This window comes from Orycteropus afer, unplaced genomic scaffold, assembly GCF_000298275.1.
Source record: "Orycteropus afer afer isolate SDZICR_OR568_19922 unplaced genomic scaffold, OryAfe1.0 scaffold00062, whole genome shotgun sequence".
Classification (NCBI taxonomy): domain Eukaryota; kingdom Metazoa; phylum Chordata; class Mammalia; order Tubulidentata; family Orycteropodidae; genus Orycteropus; species Orycteropus afer.
Window position 1 is genome coordinate 5041259 of NW_006921649.1, and position 23720 is coordinate 5064978.

Below are 23720 nucleotides of genomic sequence, written 5' to 3' on the forward strand. Positions count from 1 at the left end.
CTGATTTAAGTCAATGATTAGGCTATTCGGTGTTGCTTTTCTGAGACTATCAATAAAGATAATTACATTTTCCTGTTAATATTGTTTTGCAAAACATTGTTCTGATAGAGTAGTCACTGATACCAAAATTAACATTTCCATTATATACATGTTAACCTTGATCTCAATGAATAAACTAAATTAAGTGCCTATTATAGCACTATTTAGCTAGAGATCAGACCAACCTTAGTGTGGCATCTTATAAGGTGTAAAAGAGAGTGGAGTTTCACTCAACAGGTAGAAAGAGGTCCAGTGAATGTGTGGAGATACGTTCAGTGAGCAGCTTAACATGGCAGTCCAGAGCATGGACACTGGTGTCCAAAAGACTGGGCTCTAGATAGTTCTTCCATTTACACTAGTTCTGTGAATGTCTGAACAAGTCATCCAGAGATTGTTTCCTTATCTATTGTTGTTGTTTTGTTAGGTGCAATCAAGTCAGTTCTGACTTATAGCAATCCTATGTACAAAGAACGAAACATTGCCCTTATGTAAGAAGTAGACATAATAAGGAAAATCTACAGCCACAAGAGGGCTGTGAACATATCGTATGCCTTAATGCCTGCAAAATTCCTAACTGCACTGTTCTCATGTACCAAGTTGTACTTTTGGTGGTATTCCTAAATATATTCTGTTACTCCCTCCATTAATAAAGTATAGCCATGGGTTTAATAAGTTTTCATTATATTTGTTTGGTCTTTGTGATAATGGGGGAGCAATAATTTCATAATTAGAATAGTTATCCTGCTCTAATTGGTTGTAACCAAATGTCTTAGTCAAAAGAAAATCATAGCTTGCTAGCAGCTTCACAATATTCAAAATACTTTCAAAGTCCACAATATGTGACGCAACCTAATTTCTCATTTTCTCCAATCAGTACCCAGGAGATCTATTTATTCGAAGTTATCAACATATCCTTGATTTAAGATGTCAGCCTTCAGGATATTCAATGGCTAAAGCTAATAGTTGGAAAGATATATACTTACCTATCAAGGGATTTTCACCCTCTCTTGATACCTTATATTGCAAAAAGTCTTTGCAGTAACTATTTATCAGGCAGCCTCTCTGCCCATATTGGAGTGTTCTCTAGAATAGTTATTTATTTCATATTTCTATTCCCAGTGAGAAGACAACTCCAGGTGGGGAGATTTGAGACTTCCTAGAATGCATGCTACTGATAGCAGTGGTCTATTTAATGCTCATTTCTAGAAGAAAAGTGTAAAGTGGAGTGGTTTAATGCCTTAATGTGATCTATCTCCATGAATCAAAATGCTTCCACAGGAATCTTGATGCCAAAGTTTTACAGAGCACACTGCTAGTGTACAGAAATGAAGACTTCTGGGCTTTAAAGTTTAAATGCCCTGCACAGTAGGGAGTACAGAGAGATTTGTTCAACTGAAATGGGCTTATAATTAGGCTTTCATCCAAAGATAAGGAAATACAACATCTTGTAGTTTTATGAAGGAGCTCTGGTGGCATAATGCCTAAGGCATTTGCTAACCAGAAGGCTGGCAGTTCAAATCCACCAGCCACTCCTCAGAAGGAAGACTGGGCAATCTATTTCCATAAAGATACCACCTCGGGAATCCAAGGAGGGGTCTCTATGAGTCAGGATCAACTCAACAGCAGTGAGGTTTTTTGTTTTTTTTTTTTGGTAATTTTATGATGAACTCTTCCCAGGAAAACACAGCTAGTTCTCTGTTGTGTGGTGTTGACTCCTGTATAGCATATTTCAAATGGCAATCATGAAAATTTTCCATTTCAGACCACTAAGAAGAAAAAGCCATTCATGAAACTAGATATCTTTTTTTAGCAATGAACAGAACAAATCAGTATACAAATTCTTTGTGTCTGATGTTCTCTTTTTTATTTTTTTCAGTTTCTTTTTATGATTTGAAGGGTGATCCTAACACTTGCATTTATTTAAAAAAATTTGTGTTCACATTTTTAGGGGCCATAGATACATTTATTCAACAAGGAGAACTAGCTGAAAGACAAAACTTCACTGCTAACCAGTATGGCACGATGTTTGAGTGTTTGTCTCTATGAGCGTATTGATGAACAGAGTCGCCTTCTGGACTTATTGTTGGTAAACTGGGTTGGTTTCTGAGGTGGATGTGATGCATGACTAGATATTCTGTCCACCCTGCCTTGAAAGGTTGTTGTTTATCACAAGGTTTTCATGTTCTCAATGAACTGTTAACAAGCTGTCAATTACAGTGTTTATGCAAATTAAGGAAAGGAACATTGAAGGATTGATGTGCCTAGAGTTAAAAACACCTCCTTGAAATATTACATAGTAAATAATTCCTCTTTTAATAATTGCCTTTGAACATGTGCTCCCCTTCTGTGCCTGTGAAACATTCTCATGATGTGTGCAGTGGAAACAGCAACCTAAACTTTTTCAGTGGTGCGCAGAAGGAACAAGACGTATCTATCTCTAATACGTTTTGTTTTATGTTGTCAATTCCAGAATCATTTCTATTCAGCCCCAGTGATAAGTGAAGTTCAGTTTTAAGTGTTTTGAAATGCGCAGGTAACTATTCTATGATTCCCATGAGAGGCATCCAAGGGAGACCATCTACTATGGTGAAACATCAGCCCCCCATATTCTGCACTAAGTAAACTGTTCCACATGCTCTGCTTCTTTGTGGTATGTCAGATGATCTCTTTAGTACATATCCTCTTTGTAGTTGTAAATTGTCAAACTGCACATATTTCTTTGAAAAATCTGTTCCTCTGCCTGTATCCCAGAAGCAATGCCGTATCTTGTTGTGAGGCAGTGACCAGTAAATCCACAAATATTCTATGTTGCTCAAAGCTTTTTTTTTCTCTCCATTTTGTATTCCCCTAAATATATTGACCTGATACACTCCTACACATCCCTCAAGGACCTATACAATAATTATGTCTTCACAGTAGTAATTTTCTGTCATTTTACCTCAGGCAGAGCGAGTCAGTTGCTTCTTAAGTGTCCCCACTCACACTCACTCACTGCCGTCAAGTCCTCTAACACATGGCAACCCCTCCTTAAGTTTCCGAGGCAGTATCACAACAGAAGTAGATTGTTCAACCTTCCTTCTGAGGAGTGGCTGGTGGGTTTGAACCACTGCCCTCTGGTTGGCAGTCAAATGCCTTAGGCACCACGCCACCAGAGCTCCCAGAGTACTTTAAATAATTTAAGTGTCTTTCAGGAGGAGCTTCAGTGGCTCAGTAGTATTTGGCTGCTAATCAAAAGATCAGTGGTTCAAACTCACCAGCTGCTCCATAGGAAAAAGATGAGGCAGTCTGCTGCCATAAAGATTTTCATCTTTGGAAACCCTCTGTAGCAGTTCTACTCTGGGTCATAGGGTCACTCTGAGTCACAATTGACTTGATTGCTTTTTTTTTTTTTTAGTGTCTTTTACCCAGGACTTTGAACAGTCCTTCCTGGTTTAGTAATGGCTCATGAGACAAAACTAGAGTGGACTCGAATTTATAAAATAGGGGTGAACTGGAATGATAACAAGAATGGGAAAAATTATAAGTCAATGTCCTAATAGAAACTTATTCCCTGTTAGAAAACAAGGGCAGCATGCACATTGCATAGCAATCCAATCATTTGTCCTGCAGAGTTGGAAACAGTAGTGCCCTGCTCAAAAATGGCAGCTGACTGCACTGCTTTGATTGTGTGTCACTCTCCACAGTTCTGGCAATAATACAGTCTCTCACATCAGGCTCCTGAAAGGGCTTACCATGCCTTCTCTGAGTCTCCCTATCCAGGGCTTCGGCCTAAAATTTTTCCTGTTCTTGTTACTGTTCTGCTTCATCCAAATTTTAAAAATAATGCATCTGTTCCAATTTAACTGTATCAGCAATGGTTGAACCAGTTCGAACTGGTTTGAAGCTATACTTTCACTACACCACCCCATCACCACCCATACACAGGCACCCAATCTGTGGGCTCTGTAAGAGCCTGCTCTGCTTCTTGTTCATCTTCATGTATCATGTTTCTCCATCTTAGAAAATAGCCAGCTTATGGCATTTTGAGGAAATTCTGCTCAGACCAGTTTAAATAATGAAACTAAGGTTATCGTAGTACCTAAGGCATTTGACTGCTAACCAGAAGGCTGGCAGTTCAAACCCATCAGCCACTCCTCCGAAGGAAGATGGGGCAATCTACTTCCATAGTGATACCGCCTCAGAAACCCAAGGAGGGGTTGCTATGAGTTAGACAGGACTTGACGGCAGTGAGTTTGGTTTGGAATATGGATAAGCATAATAATTTTTGTTGCAGTCTCGTCATTTTTATTTTTAATTGTTATGATCACAGTTCTATTCAGGCAGTTATTATAGGAGAGCAATCCTTGAAGAATGCTTCACCTCACAGTACAATTAAAGAAGACATCTTTTAAAGACTCTTAATATTCCCCCCAGAAATATGAAATTACATCTTGTTTTGTTTTGTGAAAGTCATGTTTTGATTATAAGAAATTGGTATTTTATGTGAAAAATGAAAAAGAAAAAGAGTAGTTCAGCTTTGAGCATGGAGGCACCTATATTTTATCAGCATGCTACTTATTCCAAAATTATTGTCAATGTTATTCTGGCAGGATTTTTTTTTTTTTAACCTTGCACTCTCAGCTCTTAGAGTTACAATGTTTCATAAAGGAAGTATTATAATCGACAGAAAAAAATCATGCATTCTTATCTAGTTGGAATGATGGGTTAAGATGTTTTATTGTAAGTATATCAGAAATGCAATAAATATTTACCAATGAAATGAAGTTATCTTAAGGTTTTGCTCATGTAATTTCAACTGGACTGTGGATGGGTTTTTAGGTTTGGTTATAATACCTGCTATGTGGATTGCAATATTTATTTGTAAATGTTAAAAATGTAAATAGGAGAGTTCCAAGTATCTATGAGTTATTTTCTAAATACCACTGAGCTCCTCCCAAGACAGATGAAGGCAGTATGAAAATGTAATTCTGGTGACTGATAAAACAAATTATTCAATGGAAGGAAATAGTTCAATAAACTAATAGAAAAACATTAATTGGCCTTTAGAAAAGCAAGAGAGCTTAGGCTCTGGGGTCAACACTTGACCTCTCTAAGCCTCAGCATCTTCATCTGTAAATAAATGGCGATGATTATACCCAGCTCCTAGGAGTGCTGTGTGGTCTAAATGAGTTAGTGGTAGCAAAGTAACACTGAACTTATCATGTGCCAGACACCATTCTGATGCATACTTCAATTACTATAAATATATTTTTATTTCTTCATAAGATGCATACAAGCTTGATGGTTGGTATATATTCTGGTGTGTGTGTGTGTGTGTGTGTTTCCCCTTAGACTACTTTTAGATAATAGGCAGTGCCCAGATTATGAACTAGCTCTGTTCCTAAATATGATTTTAAATCGAATTTATATGTAAGTAGGAACACTTTAGGTATGGTTCACATCAAATGTTAGTCAAGTGTTTGTCTTTGTATATAGTATATTGTGTACCTTTCTTTGCCTACAAAACAGTGAAGAAATAGTTCAAGATTCATGAAATCATCTTTAACATCATAACACAATAATGATAACATTTTGATGCAACTTGAAAAGGAACTCTCGTTTATTATTACAAACCATTATATGTACCTCAAGCCAGTGGTATATAGGTGGCTGTGGCCAGCTTCTGCCACAGTGAACTAGACAAGCTCTATGAGACACAGGTACAGGCAAAGCCTGGAGCTGGTGGACATGCTGCTGTCCTGTGGCAACCTCCAAGTGGTGCACAAAGAGGCCAGCCTGAGCCGCATGTCCTTACCCGCCAAATACTGCCACATGCAGACCTTCTACAGGTGCTTGACCTGGAGCTCAGACACTGCAGAGCAAGGTGTGACTGTCCAGAAGCAGGGAGGAAACCTTAGCTGGGTTAGAATTCCCTTCTTGCCACTGATTGACAAGCTGCCTCCCCTGATTCTTATCTTTGTTCACACTGTGTCCACAAGGCCTGGTGTTAAGTAAATGCCACTTTCCTTTCTCCTGCTATAACATTTCTACAAGGGTTTGCAGCCTGAGTGAGAGAATTAGAACTTGGAGGTGGACACTGACAGATTTAGATACCTACCTTGTTCTTAATAGAACTTGGATACTAGTTCATTTAATGATCTGGGAATTGTTATTGGACACTTTATGGGAGTTGGTTGGTAATGATGAATTGTACATAAATTGGATATTCATAACCAGAGGATTGTCTGTATCTCCCTGAAAATGTATGCATTTTATAAAGAAAAGTGATAAAGTAGTAGATACCATACCCTATTAGCCCTTAACTAATGATGGCATAGTGCCTAAGGCATTTGACTACTAACCAGAAAGGTGGTGGTCCAAACCTACCAGTCACTCCTTGGCAGGAAGATGGGGCAATCTACTTCTGTAAAGATTTATCACTTCAGAAATCCAATGGTGGTCACTATGATTCAGAATCGACTTGATGATAGTCAGTTTGGTTTTGACTTTAGCCCTTAACTCTACCACTTTATAACTATGAGAAATTGGGGCAATTACGTACTCTGTCTCAGTTTCCTACACTGTAAAATGATGATGATGATGATGATGATGATGTTAACAATGAAGATGACATATACATCATATAAGAACAAAAAACAACAACTCACTGTCATTGAGTAGATTCGACTCATAGCGACCGCTCCTTGGGTTTCTGAGGCAGTATCTCTATGGAAGTAGATTGCCCAATATTTCTTCCAAGGAGTGGCTGGTGGGTTTGAACCACCAGCCTTCTGGTGAGCCATCAGATGCCTTAGGCATTTCACTACCAGAGCTCCCCATCATATGAGTAGTTGTGGAAATAACTATGTGTCAGGCACTCTGCTCAGTATTTGCGTGGAGTACCTTTCTTAATTTCACATTTGATGTGAACCCTACCTAAAGTGTTCCTACTTACATATAAATTTGATTTAAAAACAGATTTATGAATAGAGCTAGTTCATAATCTGGGCACTGCCTATAATCTAAAAGTAGTCTAAGGGGAAACACACACACACACACAAGAATATATACCAACGATCAGCTACTCATGAGTAGTTGTGGAAATTAAGAAAGGTACTCCATATAAATGCTGAGCAGAGTGCCTGACACATAGTTAGTGCTAATCACAAACTGCCATTGCCAGTAGTAGCTATGCTATTAGCATTGCTAATTCTATTTTAAGGATAGTGTGATCTTTGGAAACCATGCTGCAAAGAGTCAGTTGAAGGAACTGGGGATATTTTGAGACTTATCATCTGTGCATATTCCACCTATCTCATATTTCTTTTTTATTACACTTCCAGTTTTAACCATTACCTTTTAGAATGTGAGAACAAAGAAAGCTTGGAGTAATTGAAGCGAACCAGCCTATCTTCCACTGTCCTGCCACCTTAAAATCTTAAAAAGTCCGGTACCGGGTCAATAATAGCTTTGTCTCTGCCTCTTCCACCCTCCCCGTTGTTGTTAAGAATTGAAGGGGCTTTAAAGTAAAGACAAGAACCAGTATGCCCTTTCTTCTGGCCCTAGACTCCAAGTCTCATTGGAGTACTGCATTCAATGTCTCTTTGAAATTCTAATTGTTGCTGTCATCAGGAGCGTAGAGTGGAATTTGATTCATGATGACCCATGTGTGCTGAGTAGATCTGCTCCACAGGGCTTTCCTGGCTGTGAAATTTTAATTATTCTTCATAAAAAATATTTTTAATTCACATTGCTCCAATTTTCATGAATGTCTACATTGTTATATTACATTGTTATACAATGTCACATTTCCAGCCACATGTCTGTAGTATCTCTTAATTATGGCCTACCATCCCAAATCCTCCAGAAAGAAGTCTCTAGGGTTCTCAAAACATTTATTTCCTGAATACAATAGCAAAATTTTCTTTCCTCTTGATCTCTTCTTGCAAGTCCTAAAAGTTACTTTTGCTTTTTTTCTGTGACTCTTTTTTTTAATCACCACCTCTAACACACAACTTATGGTCTGATAGTTGCTCTTGGTACTTGCAAATTTTCATGCTGTTTATTCCGAAGAGGAGAGGGGCCTAATGCCAATATTATTTTAGGATTTTCTTTAAGCATTAAGAGTTTTATAAGTTTACAGGGTGGCCATGAGGCCAAAGATGGAAAAATATTGTGGGGGAAACAATGCAAACTCTCACAAAGACAAAATGTTTAAACAATAAAATTACTTGTTTTTCTGTACATCCTCAGTGCTCCAATCATGATACTTTCTTCACCTGCTTTGCCCAAGAAGAATGTTGGACATGCTTCATAGTGAGCCATACTTTGTTAAAGAAAATCCATTCCAGTCTTCTCTTCTGTTCTCTTAGCATCTCTCACATTGGTGCTTTATCTCTTCACTGATGGCAGTGAACTTTAGTCCTGATGCATATAAAGGAAGGCATATTTCTAATAACTAACTCCTTTCTATTTCTTATATCTATCATCTATCTGGCCAGTGTATCTTTTTTGGCAACACAGTGTTGTTTTTTCATTCTAAGAAAAATATACTGTACAAAAACTAAATCTTATCCATGAGACTATGATTTATAAAGATATTACAAGATATATTTTATTGTATTTTGAAAAAGAATTAATGTTTTGTTCATTTATTTAGTATATTTTATTAATGAACCCATTCTAACTTGATAGTGCCTGTCTCTAAAGTTAGGTGAATCTGGTTGCAAATCTGCTTTGGCCACTAACATGATATATGCTATTGGGAAAGTCACTTACACCTCACCGAAGTGCCTCATTCTTATATATACTATCCAGTTAGAATTTATTACACTTCTTGGCTTATAATACATATTTGATAAATGTATTTATTAAAATTATTATTCCCAATGATTATTTGGCATATTTCTCAAGAATTATGCAGGTCTTTGGGTACAAGGAGTTTTCTGGTGGTGTAATGGTTAAAGCACTTGGCTGCTACCCAAAAGGTTAGTGGTTTGAACCCACCAGCTGCTTCATGGGAGAAAGATGAGGACATCTGCTTCTGTAAAGATATACAGCCTTGGAAACCCTATGAGGGCAATTTTGTTCTGTCCGGTAGGGTTGCTAGGAGTTGGAATTACTCAATGGCAGTGAATGTGGTTTGATTTGGTTTTGGGGTATCTTTGAGAAATATCTGGCCATCCACCATAATTATAAAACTCTACATATCTGTCTGCAATATATATTTTTCCTCAAACCCTTTATTAGCTATACAATGTCAAAAATACCCTGTAACATTACTTTAAATATGTACAATCCTAAATAATATTTTTAAAATAATCTTGTAAATGTTTGTTTCAAAAAATGTAGATTTAAGCATCTTGCTAATATTTGGGATTCTCGGCTACTGCTTTAACTGCTTTTCCATAATTGGTATTTTTTGTATGTTATTAATTGAGTGTTTAACTGAACTGATTAGTCAGCTCTGTGAAAACATGAGCAATTGTCAATACATTTGAGGCTGTCTATTTTTTTCTTCATACCTATAAATAAGCTGCTACTTTACTTTTAGAGTTTGTCAGCAAATGTTGTTCATCTAGAATACGGAAAGCTAGCTTCAAGTGGAATTCTAGAGGAAAAAAACAACGTATGCTGTAGATTTATTTTTGATACATAATTGATTATCTCAAAGATCATGCTCACTACAAAAAGCTCCACCAGTCACATAAATAGCTTGTCCTTTCAAGAGCCTAGAATAAAAACCATGAGGACAGATGTGTTCTAGTTGCGATTCCCCAGCTGGAACAATGTGGGAAACATCACAGTGGTAAGAGGACATCGTTCTGTCAGGAGATGTTCTTGTGCTCAATTATTTTTTAAAAAGAAAAATAAAAGAATGGATGAATGAATGAACAAATGAGTGAACAAACAAAAGAGAGAAGGGAATGAAGAAAGAAAGATTAAAAAAGAAAAAAAAATCAACCACACCTTGGTTCAGCATCTGGTGTTATATTGCATTTTTCTATCCACTTTGACTAATTGGCATTTTCCTCTGTGCTTTATTTCTTCTATTACTTTTAATTTTTGAAAGTCTTTTTAATATCTCAGCTTTGAGTAAATAGTCTCTTCTTGCTGAAGACAAGTGGTATAAGAATAGATAGAGATAATGCTATCTCCCCAATAGATGATGAATTTTTTTAAAAAAAGTAATTACTCTTATTGTCATGGCTACATTGAAATGATTAGTAAGAAATGGTATTATCATGGCTACATTGAAATGATTAGTAAGAAATGGATCCCAATTGCTTCTAATGCAATAAGGCTGAAGTGCCTTTGTAACTCTTTTGGTTAGGCAGGAACCACCAAATTTCAGTTCAGTATGTTTTTTTATTTCTTTGCAAACTTTTACAGATTATTGAAATCCTTAAATAATGTCATCACCTCTATTTTTAAAACTAACATTTTAATCTTCAAATATGTTAATAATCAGTAGCACCCATTTGTTGAATACCTAAAATGTGCTAGTAGAACTGTGAGCTAGGGCAGCAATTAAATGTGTTCTTTTTTTTTTTTTTTTTTAATCATATATGCTCAACCACATTTGAGTGCTTCTGAGAAGTTTTTAAATTGATTAAAAAAAATATTGAAATTTCTCATGTGCCTTGGCAAAGAGAAAAATGATTAACTTTCCTGGAATACTTTTTCAGTGTGTCATATCGAAGCTTGAATGATATATTTGATTTTATCTCAAAATTGAGTAGCCTTGTTTTAGTCTAAAACCCTGAAAAGTGAAAAAAAAAAAAGTATTTTCTTTATCCATGGTTGCCCTTATAAATGATATCCACCTTGAGTAATTATTCAATCGAAGCTGAGTTCAGAATAGAGAATATATTTCTTCTCCTTCCTAATACTTGCTGGAGACTCAAATAAGGTAGTTTTCAGGTTTTGTTCTTTGGGACTTTCTAATGCTCATGGTAGTTCACTGATAACATGTTTCATCATGAACAAAAGTCAAATCCTTTTTCATCATTAATATCCTCCAGGTGTTAACACTATCACATTCCTCTATTCCCACAACACACACACACACACACACACACATACACATTTTCTCTCTCCTGGCAAATCTATAAATAGAATATTTGAATGAAAATCTTATGTTTGTTGTTGTTATAAGTATATTTTAAAGCTTTCTCATATTTTCACTTGCTTTGCAATCAGCCATTTTCTCCTTCAAAATCAGTGCCTCTCACTAAGACTACTTCTGGCAGGGATGAGGGTCTAGCATCAGTTTACAGAAAAGTGGTCATGATTTTGCCTCTGGGTTTGTTTTAATTGTTCCATGCAGCTAGCTCTGTGGTTTGAATTGTAGAGAATTCATTTGTAAGCTTGCCTCCTATATCTCTCAAAAGACTGTTGTGAGGACAAAGTTAATCCATCCCAAAGTACTTATTGCACATCTACTCCAGGCCAGGCCCCACTCAAGGTGCGGAAGATCTAGGGATACGCAAGGCAGTCCCTGGTTTCATAGATTCTAATTATAGTAGAGGAAGCCTGGAAATGAACAAGATAAAATCACAAGTGGAGACTACAGAAATGAAAATAAACTGTGATGATATGGGAGTAGAACAATGGAGATCTTGCTTTAGAAAAGTCAGGGAAACCTTTTTGAAGATGTGTAATTTGAGCCAAGATGTGAATTACAAGGTTGAGATTCCACGTGAAAAGATAGGTGAGAGCAACTTGCTCAAATTTCCTGAGCAGAATGAATTCTGAGTGTTGGCAGAAGGAAAGAAAAATTTCATGAAGCCTTATGGGCTGAGCTGTAGTATGGAAGTGATGAGACTTGTGAGCATACAAGATAAAAATCACCTAGGGCTATAATGTATAAAAATTTGGATTTCATTTTCAGTGTGAAGGGAAACAATTGGAGGGTTTTTTGGAAGGGAGAGTGACATGGTTTATTTTACGTTTTGAAATAATGATCAGGTACACAGAAATCTGTTGTGATGAAATCCTGACTCTGCCACTTACTTCACCCAGCCACAGTTTTGTTATCTGTAAAATGGGCATCATCAGGAGCATCCTAACTCAGACTATGAAGATTAAATGAAATAATGACTAGGAACTGTGCTATGCCTGCAAGCATTGTACAGGTGAGAGGTGGTCTGGAAAACATCTAAGCCTCTCTTAAAAGTCCTTAAAAGTCCCTGGCCTGGACCATTCATTTAGTTTATTTTGTGCTTCTCCCCTCTACCTTAATATCTGAAATTCTTGACAATTTTCTCTGAGATTCCTGGCATTTGGGCCTCTAAAGATGGCAGGGGGTCCAGTTTACTGTCTGTTAATTTTAGCTATTCTCGGCTGGAAGTGCCATCACAACTAGAATAACCAGAGAGATTGGGAGGTGGTGCAGCCTATTAAGTGGCCCCATGGGGCTTCCCTAGAAGCAAAACTCACAACAAATAAACAGCATCCCAAAAGAGTCTTGGAGTTTGGGGGGTTTTAGAAGTGACATTTTCCTCATTAATCACATATCAGTTAAACTCTAACCTGACAGCTCTCAAAAAGTTTATTTTAATAAATCCATTTCTAATCCAAAGACATTCACTGTACCTACAAATGTCAGAGCCAAATAATATCTAGCAGATAATTTGGCCCATAATTGCCAAGGGTACAGGTAATAGCAGATAGAAATAAATATTTTGCTATTGCATATTTCCAGAATTTCTATATAAGCTTAACCAACTTCCTGGAACCTGAGAAATTCAAGAATGTTTAATGATTCAAAATATCTAGTTGAGTGACTTGATAGAAGCAATAGCTAAAGAATTAAGAAGTATATTTTGAAGAGGCGAAAACCCAAAGCCATACTTAAAGAATGGAATTAAACCTTTTAAAATAAAACAAATGAACTATGAACCTTTATTGCTAGCCTAGCCTAATAACCCAAAATACCAAAACCAAACCCACTGCCATTGATTTTGATTCAAAGCAACTCTTTAGGACAGAGTAGAACTCTTCCATGGGTTTCTAGGTCTGCAAATCCTTACAGAAGCAGACTGCCTCATCTTTCTCCTCCAGTGGCAGGTGGATTCAAATTGCCCACCTTTTCATTACCAGCTGAATGTTTTACCCAACTACACCACCATAATATAACTCAGAAATTTCCATAGTGAAGGCATAACATTTAGATGGCAGGCTTTAAGACAATTACTAATTTCTTTATATTTGAATTATTATATACAGAGGCCAATGATACATCTTGTTTCATTGGTTAATATCAACCTTTAATAAAGAAGGATATTTTCAGAAGAGAATTATTGAATAGTTAAGATTGGTTCCCTGATATTTAACTTGATGAAAGAAAGGAGGGATATTTCTGTGGGATGTTAAATCTGGGACAAGTATATTATTCCAAGCACTAGGAAGACAAAGCGGTAAAAAAAAAGATTAAAATTCTTTAACATAAAGTGAAAAAAGATTACTTGGGGGAAAAAATGGAAGAAGAAGAAGACTACATCTATATAAATCCAAGTATTGGGAAAAAAGTTTAAAAGGAGGAAAATTTAAGATACTTGTTTTGCATTATCTGATCTCTCCTTCCTCCTTGCCTACCTGTGTTTTCTACAAAATTAATTGAATTCAATCTTGAACAATGTATGCATACTTATGCACACTCTTCCATCTCTATGCACAATCACCGACATTTATCAATTTATGTATCCATGTACATATTTATCATAACTTAGGAAGTACACATTTGTTCCTACCACCTACTGTTTCTAAAGGGGCATCCCTACAGAAAGCCCGGAAATAATATTTACACACTACATTGCAGAATAAAATAAGAATGTTAATAATTTATGTATTTCTAGTGAGAATTATTACAGCTTTACACTTAATTTATGATTCTGGGAGACTTTTTTCATTATATAGAAGGAAGTTCCAATGCTCTCTGTAAACTGGAATTTTAAGTATATGTGTGCAGTTGAAGAAACTAATGGCCAGGATAACAGAAAATGTATACAAGGTAAATTTCATGCAATCAAACCTCCCCTGAAAATAAACTCTTACCCCTGTTCAGTGACTGGCTTGCCACCATAGAATTTTATGAGAGCTTCCCCCTTAGGGAAAGCACAATGAGTGAAGACATTATGTTTGTGAAAGAGCTCATCATCAACACAGACTCTTCTTTAAATATGAATTGCCAGCCTTTGAGTTTTGCAGCATGAAGTCACCAAAGATTGAAAAGCAGAGCTTTCCAGTGTCCCCTTAAATTATCATTTCCGTAGGTATTGCCTTTGTCTTTTCCTTTCTGTACTTAAAAAATAAAAACCTGTTAAGGTAACTCCACTACATATTTTTCTTGTGCTTGTTTTACACTTCACAGTCACAGAGTGAATCAGCTTTGCTAACCGTACTCATTAGTGCCCAATTTGTTTCTCTTCGTCTCTTTGAAGATATCTTGCAAGCAGTTGGAACGCTTATTTTATTTTGATTCCACAGTGGAAAATTGTATTCACATAAGGAAGCATACACCAAACAGCAATAAATCATTATTTCTCAGATGACCAATATCAGCAGGAATCTCATATACTTCTCTGCTGGAGTTGATTTCCAAATTCATTGAATAATTATTGGTGCTGCTTTTCATAAGTGGAAAACATTTTTTCCTTTCCATACCGGTTAACTTTTAAATGCTACCTTTTCCCCCTCATTTCCTCAACACTTCCGAAAATTATTTGTGTGGGAGGAAAATATTGAAACTTTATCTTCAGCAAATGTCAAGGTGGTTAGATGGAATATATTCCTTGATGACCACCCAACCTCACCTAGAAATTTGGGCTTTCCTCAAAGATTGACTCTCATAATAAGCTTACAATAAATAAATAAAAATCAGTGCCTTATTGTTTAAAGCAAAATTGGAGGATGTATTAGAACGATTTTTTAAGAAAGTAGTGCATTAAATTTCTGGTTTTGTTTGCCATGCCAAAAGGAAGTATATATTATTGTTTCATTTCTCAAAGGACTAATTGAATTTTGGTAAATATATACTGAGTAAATTTTGAATAATAAACATACATATTTTCTGGATGTTCCCCATCTCAACAAATTTATTAACAGCAGTAACTCATATTCTTTACCCCTGAAGTGAATTTGTAAGACATTGATTGGTTTTGAGTCAATTTTAATACAGATTAAATATTGTGGCCACATTCCAGATACTATGAGAGGTCTCTACTCTGTATAGATGCTTGAACCAACCTTTCAAATGGCTTGTGTGTGCAGTGTATTATGTTCTTCATAGAACTATTATTTAAAAAAAAGCAGCCAAAGCTTTAAATTTCACTTCAGAGCTTGGGAAGGATACAGTGACAGCTTGAGATTCAGACTCCTCTAGTATTTAGACTCTGTTACTATTGCTTTTCGAGGATTTGTTTTTCCTTTTGTACTTTTGGTTGATGTTCTTAAATAGTTTGACTTTCTAATTGGAAGCTATTTAATCTATTCTAATTGCAGGAATTTAAGGAATACTTTTTTTTCCCATATCTTTTTGCCTTGAGTTAAAGCCTGAACCTGCCTAATACCTGAACAGAGAGCAATGCAATATTACAATTTTCCCCGCAAATATGTAGTCTTCATATCCATTCTTACTCAAATCTTTAGATCACAAAATGGAAATATGATATAAATATTAACATGAATCAAAAAATAGTGAGATAAAGTATAAGAAACATGTTATTGTAAGATATCATAATGCATATTATGATACCAGGAAAACCAAACTCACTGCCATTGAGGATATTCTGACTCATAAAGACTTTCCATTGTGTTTCCAAGGATGTAAATCTTAGTGGAAGCAGACTGCACCTTTCTTCTGTGGAGTGGTGGGTGAGTTCAAACTATTGACCTTTTTGTTAGCAGTCAAATCCCTTAACCACTAGACCACCAGGGCTCATAATATGACAGTGACTTGAGCTCTGGTGGCATAGTGCCTAAGACATTTGACTGCTAAGCATAAGACTGGCTGTTCAAACCCACCAGCCGCTCCTCAGAAGGAAGATTTGACAATCTATTTCCATACAGATACCGCCTCAGAAACCCCAGGAGGGGTCGCTATTAATCAGATCCTATTCTATGGCAGTGAATTTTTTTTTTTAAATAGAAAAAATATTCTAATCTTTAAATTAATTTATTTGTAAAAAGTATGAGATAGTCCATACCTTTCAACCATCCAGGTGTAACTCAATTTTTTTTTTAAACAATTTCTATGTGACTATTAAAATATCAGTGTGGTATCATACCTCTGAGTTATTTTGCCTTGAAATACTCTTACCTCTTTATGAAAATAATTTTTAAAATATGGACACTAATTTTAATTAACATAATGAATAGTTCATCTTACAATATTCTAAAATATCTTCATATAAACTGTTACTAAATAAGAGCATGTTTGAAATGACATTAATTCATTAAGATAATTGAACATTTTGATAATACATGAAAACATTTTTAAACTACAGGATATAACTTTTTAATTAATACTTTATTCTCAAAATACCCACACCAATATTATTTTTCATAAGTAGTAATTTGGTAATTCAGGTGTAATCTCAAAAATGAATTTTTATTCTATTTTTGTATTGAACTTCTGAACTTCATAAAATAATTAGAAATATAATCATAAAATGAAGAAAAGTGATTAAGAAATCTGAAACAGTCTATCTTGTCCTTGAATTTTATCCAGATTTGCTGTAAGATTCTAGAAATGTTTGACAGAACATTGAAATCATGAGTTCATATTAATAAAATAACTGAGAGTTAGAATATTAGAATATACTGCCATAATATATTATTTGTTGGAATTATCTACTCACCCACCAAATGATGTCATACTGCCATTTCAAGTTCCGTGAGCTCTTTGATCTTACAAACAAACAAACAAAAAATTGTAGATCCAGGTTTACTTTAATGTTAAGATTGAATTGAATATAATACGTGACGCAACCACTCCCTTGTTCAGAAATATTCCTTTTGTGTTTTCTCATAATCTTTCCTCCTATAGAATGGCTGTTTCTCCCTCCTTAACCCTACATGTCCAAAACCAAGTCCACAGTAGGTGCTTCACAAATATGATTTGTCAGTGTGAGGAAGTTCTCATTGTGAGGCTATGCAACCAACATATCAAGCTTGAACAAACATTGCAGTGCCTTCTAGTATAATGCATTATATCAGACACTATTATGAGGAAAACAACCAAGCAAAGCTTTCTATATATACCACATAAGACAGTCAATACCAAGTTTTTCAAAGGAGACTTGATTTCATGGAGAAAGTAGGATGTAAGGTATATCTTGATGAAATAATGTGGGTGCAAAGTTGATTAGAAGTGCTAAAATCCTAGGACTCCTGTCTTTTCTGAGTGGAAAGACTTGTAAAAAAAAAAAAACGTGTTGCTTTGTAGAGATGCTCTACCTGCTTTTGTGGCTAGGACTCTTTATGGTTTGCTTTCTGAGCTGTAATTCAATGATTCAACAAACATGATGGGCATTAGATCCAATGGTGAAAACACCTCAAATTGATTTCTTTTCCTCTTACGGTGATAATGTGTTGTTCTTGTTAGGTGCCATTGAGTCAGTTTCGACTCATAGAGACCCTATGTACAAAACATTGCCTGGTCCTGTGCCAGACTCACAATACTTGCTATACCAGAGCCCATCATTGCAGCCACTGTGTCAATCCATCTCATTGAGAGACTTCCCCTTTTTTGTTGGACCTCCATTTTATCAAGCATGATACCTCCAAAGAGCATCCCAGCCACACTTCTTCCAGGACAGATTTATTAGCTCTTCTGGCAGTCCCTGGTATTTTCAATATCCTTCTCCAACATCTCAACTCAAAAGCATCAACTCTTCTTCAGTCTTCCTTATTCGTTGTCCAGCTCTCACATGCATATGAGGTGATTGAAAATACCATGGCATGGATTAGGTGGACCTTTGTCTTCAAAGAGACATCTTTGCTTTTCAGCACTTTAAAGAGGTATTTTGCATCAGATTTCCCCAGTACAATACATCATATGATGTCTTGACTGTTGCTTCCATGGGTGTTGATTGTGGAACCAAGTAATATGAAATCTTTGACAACTTCAAACTTTTCTCTATTTAACATGATGCTGCTTATTGGCCCACTGTGAGGACTTTCATTTTCTTTATGTTAAGATGTAATCTATACTACAGACTATAGTCTTTTATCTTCATCACTAAGTGCTTCAAGTCATCCTCACTTTCAGCAAGCAAATTGTGTTCTCTGCATATCACAGGATATTAATGAGTCTTCCTCCAATCCTACTGCCATGCTCTTCTTCATATAGTCCAGCTTCTCAGATTATTTGTTCAGTATGTAGATTGAATAAGTATGGTGGAAGGATCCAACCCTAATGCACTCATTTCCTAATTTTAAACCATGCAGTATCCCCTTGTTCTGTTCAAATGACAGCCTCCTGGTCTATATACAGGTTCCTCATGAACACAATTAAGTGTTCTGTAATTCCTATGCTTCCCAATGTTATACAAATTCCCAATGGTAATTTGTTATGATCCACACAATAGAATGCTTTTGCATAGTCAATAAAACGCAAGTAAATACATTTCTGGTGTTCTTTGCTTTCAGCCAAGATCCAATCTGACATCATCAATGATATCCCTCATTTAATATCCTCTTCTGAATCCAGCCTGCTTTTCTGGAAGTTCTCGGTCAATACGCTACTGCAACCATCTTTGAATTATCTTCAGCAACATTTTCCTTGTGTGTGATATTAATGATATTGTTCAATAATTTCCACATTCTGTAGGATCACCTTTCTTTGGAATGGGTACAAATATGTATCTCTTCCAATCAGATGGCCAGGTAGCTGTCTTCTAAATTTCATGGCATAGGTGAGTGAGTGCCTGCAGCGCAACATCTATTTGTTGAAATATCTCAATGAGTATATTCCATCAATTCCGGGAGCTTTGTTCTTTTCCAGTTCTTTCAGTGTAGCTTCCACTTCTTCCTTCAGTACCATTGGTTCTTGATCATATACCACCTCCTGAAATAGATGAACATGAGGTATTAGGAAAGTTAATTAACTTCTAAGCTGAAGTTTCTTCCTCTTATAACTGGCATAATAGTATAATGACATGAAGTATATTCTTAAGAGGTGGAAATATTATTATTATTAATAATAGCATTAGCCTTCTTCCTTCTTTCACTATTCCTGCTCCTTTTTGATTAAGTCACAAAGAATTCAGTGGCGTTTCATGAATAGTCACCACTGTGTCTGAGAGTCATGAAGCATTCTTAAAAACCTATATTTTCCTAGAAGAGTATAAAATTCTAAATCATTAGCAAGTCGACATTTTTTGAAAGATAGAACAGTTTATTTGTAATATGTTATTGCCAATTCAAATGCAGCTACAGTATAAAGGCATTATATAATTTCATTTAAACCTTTGACTATCTCTTGTTGCTGGAAAAAAATGTCTCATTTACATGATAACTCTAACTCTTCCCCAATTACCCCAATCTAATGTTTGCAGACATAATTTATTTTCAGTAAATAGCTTTTATAAAAATTTGCCTACCAGACCTTTATATATTATAACCAGATCCTGTTTTAATGAGATAACTGTAGATAACATGATCGTATTTTCATGTCTCTTAAATAATATATTGAGATCACTCTACTTATAACAATTTAATAAAAATAAAAGTTTTTTGTTATTGAATAGAATTTTTATAATACAATGAGTTTGTTGAGATAAAAGCTTCAATGCTAAGTGAAATGTACAGCTAAGACAATGATTCTAATGGAGAGACAACAAACAGTGTTCATCTAGTGCCCCAGCAACAACCTATTGGAAATGGCTTCCTGGAGTTGAAAAGGAGCAAGGATATTATGAAGCCTAGGAACAAAGTGTGCCACATAGGCCATGAGTATAGGAGCAATATATAGTGATTCTTGAGCACTTATTGATTATCCTTTCCTAAACGTAACATGTACAATATCTGCAAATACTGGGGAAATATTACAAAGGAAAAGTGAGTTTGAAACATCCAGTTCATTTTTTTGCCTCAATATTTTAATCATTCTTCAGCTCCCTGACAAGAAAAAGAAATAAAATGTTAGTCCTAGACTTTTTTTCTCTTCTTTAATGATTTTTTCCCCATTATGTCTTCTAGCTTCATCCTCTCTCCTATACTGCCTTCTCTTCTCCTTTTCCTTCTCTGCCTTTGGATATCTTTATCATTCCTTTGTTCTTTTTTTTTTTCTGTCCCTTCTTCCATTTTTTTGAGCACCTATATGGTGCTTAGATAGTATGCCAAGAGGCCAGCTAAATCAACATTTGGTGGGACACTCGAATGGTAGAATTGTTTGTTTGATCTGGTAGATCATTTGTAGTTAGTCCTGATCACATGGAGGACTCCAGTGATTTTCCCTGACCAGCATATGGATATGCTAAAGTGCTGCTTTGCCAGTCTCCTCAACTTCCCAGGAAGCTAATGACCCAAGTGGCATCTGTTCCCCACCCTACTCATAAAGGTAATTGAGAGCTGGCTGATTATAAAATGCTCCCATGCTCACACACACATATAATCTTTACATGAGTACTGCTCTCCTTCATGAATAGTTAATTACCGTTTGGTTTTCCTAGATATTAATCTACCATTTACCTAAATAGTGACTTTTTTTTTTTCCTTTGCTATGATACTGAACATAGACTAAAAACTAATGTTTGTAAGAGTGATTTTGTTTGTTTTTGTGAGGAGAGGGGAAATCTATATTAAGATATTTAGCATTACCCACTAGATGTTATTTGTGTCTATGTAAACCAAAGTTAATAGTAATTTTTAAAAAGTATTTTTAGATTCTCTCAACTCTTCATTTTTAAAGTAAAATTACTGTAAAACTCTACTGATAGATGTTTTGGAAGCCATTCATCAAAGCAAATATAAAATATTTTATCATATATCTTGCACACTTTATCAGCATGTGCTTTATTAAATGCAATTTGGATTTACTCAGCTATTTTTCTGCTTTTCTATCAACTGAACCCCAGCAATCTCCTTTTATGATATTCTAATGAGCAAAATCAATTGCAAAGTAATTTTGTTCTCTCTATTTCATGGGTAGATAAGTTGCAGTTAATGGTTAGTAGTTCTGTGGTCTGAACCCTTCTTTCAGGTGGAAAACGGAGGGAAGAAGCTGATCTCCACATTCCTTGCATTATGCTGGAAAAGGATGGTGAGCACCCTTACTCTATTGAAGAGTTTTTCCATCCTACTTTGAAATTATTTTTCCCTCCTCTGAAAGTTAGTGTCTGTGCTTCTCTTGTGGTGAGGCGTATGGAAGTAGAGAATGGTTAGTGCATTTCCTTGCAGAAGGATGTTGCAGGTACAGAGAGAGCTCATACCTGGAATATCACTTGCTGAGTTTACCTACGATCTAATATCTTTCCTGCCACTTACTTGACATGTGTCCTTGGGAAAATATCTGAAGCTCTCTGGAAGTCAGGTTTTTATTTATAAATTTAGTTATACATAAAAATAAAACCACACAAATAAAGACCCATGAATATATTTTTTTTCTTAAAAATATGAGAATATTACTGCACAATTTTTTTCTCTCTGAACACCCTGTATATGCAAATACAAGCATCATCCTCCCTTCCCTACAGCTACCCATTGCTATAAATTTGTGGTTATACTTGTGGACTGTTTCATTCATTTAATGGTTTACAAAGGTCGCTAGAGATAATGAAAAATACATGGGAAAGCATTCCATTTTTACATATAGAAATCAAGCTGCATATACCATTCTTTGACGTAATTTGTCATCTAATGGGATTTTCTGAGATCTGGTCATGTTAACACAAATAACTAGGGTTCATTCCTTTTAGCTGTTTGTACCATTGCATTATATGAATAAATCATATTTTATTTAAGTTTTACAATTGACAAATGTTTATGATATTTGAAATTGTTTATTACAAAAAAAGCTGCAGTGAACATCCTTGAACACAGGTGTAAGTGGCTCTCTAAGGTTGATAATTAGAAATGGATTTGTTCAATTATGGAATGTCAGTTTTTAATTTTAATATATATTACCTAATTACCCTTAAAGTGCATGTGTCACTCCACATCCTACTAGCAGAATATGAGATGTCTATTGTGGTAGTTAAGTTTGTGTGTCAACTTGTCTAGGCCTGGTTGAATGGCTGGGCAGCTGGATATAGTTATTCCCCATGGTAAGATTGGTAATTAACTCCATGGTGGAATCTATTGGAGCAGCTGAGTAGCTGCTTTACGGATATGGTCTGCTTCCCATGTATAAGAAGCAGCTTTAGGAATGGTCTCTAGCTTATGGCACACTTGAACCCTGCATGTAGCCATGTTGTTATTCAGCAGCCTGTCATGTTCTGCCAACCTTGGGACTTTCAATGAACTTGAATTAATGGCCTGCTGTGAGGTTTGGTAACATCAGGACTGTGCCTTTTTACTTGTCAACCTTGGTCTTGTCAGTCTCAGCAGCCAGCAGCTGTCTAAGTAAAGAAAAGCTCTAGCTTCAGTTGCCTGGGAGCAGGAGGTGGAGCCAAGGTTTAGGGGCTTTCACCCAACCCCTAGAGCCTGGTACTTTGAACTTGGACTTAAAGCCTCCAAACTGTGAGAGATAATCTCCTGTTTGTTCAAGCCATCCCATTTGTGGTATAATTACTGTCAGAGTGGTAATAGGTAACAAGAACATCTATTTTCGTCAAAATTCAGCAACATTTAATATTGTTACTAATATCAAAATTTGATAAGGAAATGTGCTCATTTTAACTAGCATTTTGTGCTTCATTTAAAAAAAAGCTGTAAAATGAGCAAATAAACTTTTCTTAAAGTATAAAAATTACTTTTTAAGAGTGTAAAATGTATTAGAGAATTAAGAGATCTCTGAGACGTTTTTCAAAAATAAAATCATTTGCCAATGAGCAAAAAGAGAAATTACAGAATGTGGTCAATTTTCAGTTACAGTTTCACCTCCGTGCCCCTTAATTGAAGGAGTCTGTTATTTATGTGAGTATCCCTTTAGGATGTATCCTAGGCAAGTTATGAAGACAGAGGAGCCTTGCCCCAATTATTAAGGTGTCATGGACTAGGATTTGCTCAATTTTGTTATATAAAAATGGGTTGTTAAACATTATCCTTTCTGGGTTAAAAATGAAGTTGCACTGTGTGCAGAAGTTTGCAAATTTACAAGAGGTCATGCTGATTGATGGCCTTTGAAAATTGGTCATTTATGTCAAGGAGGAGACAGTGATAAGGTTTGTTATTCTCTGAAAGAGTCTTTCAAGGAATGAGGACATTTCAATGGCACATTTTCTCTATCTGTTCTACACTTTGAAATAATGAGTCCTGAAATCCAAGAATGTAAGTCTTTGTGCATTGATGGCAGGCTTCCATGTGGTAATTTTGGCCTTGCAGTGATAGGCCAATTGCAACCTGGATGCCAATGTTTATTTTTGTAAATAAAATTTGATTGGAACACAGCCACGCCTATTACTTTACATACCGTATATAGATGTTTGTCCTACAAGGGGAGAATTGAGAAGTTGCGGAAGAGACCCTATGATGCAAAGACTGAAATGTTTACTACCTGGCCTTGTCTACTATTGTGATTATTTGTCCTCAAGTCA

General features: G+C 35.8%; 1 protein-coding gene across 1 annotated transcript in view; it reads left to right on the forward strand.

Moving 5' to 3' along the window:
* TENM2 (teneurin transmembrane protein 2) overlaps positions 1–23720 on the forward strand; it is a 1334042-nt gene that overhangs the window by 184169 nt on the left and 1126153 nt on the right. The gene's annotated exons all lie outside the window — the stretch shown is intronic.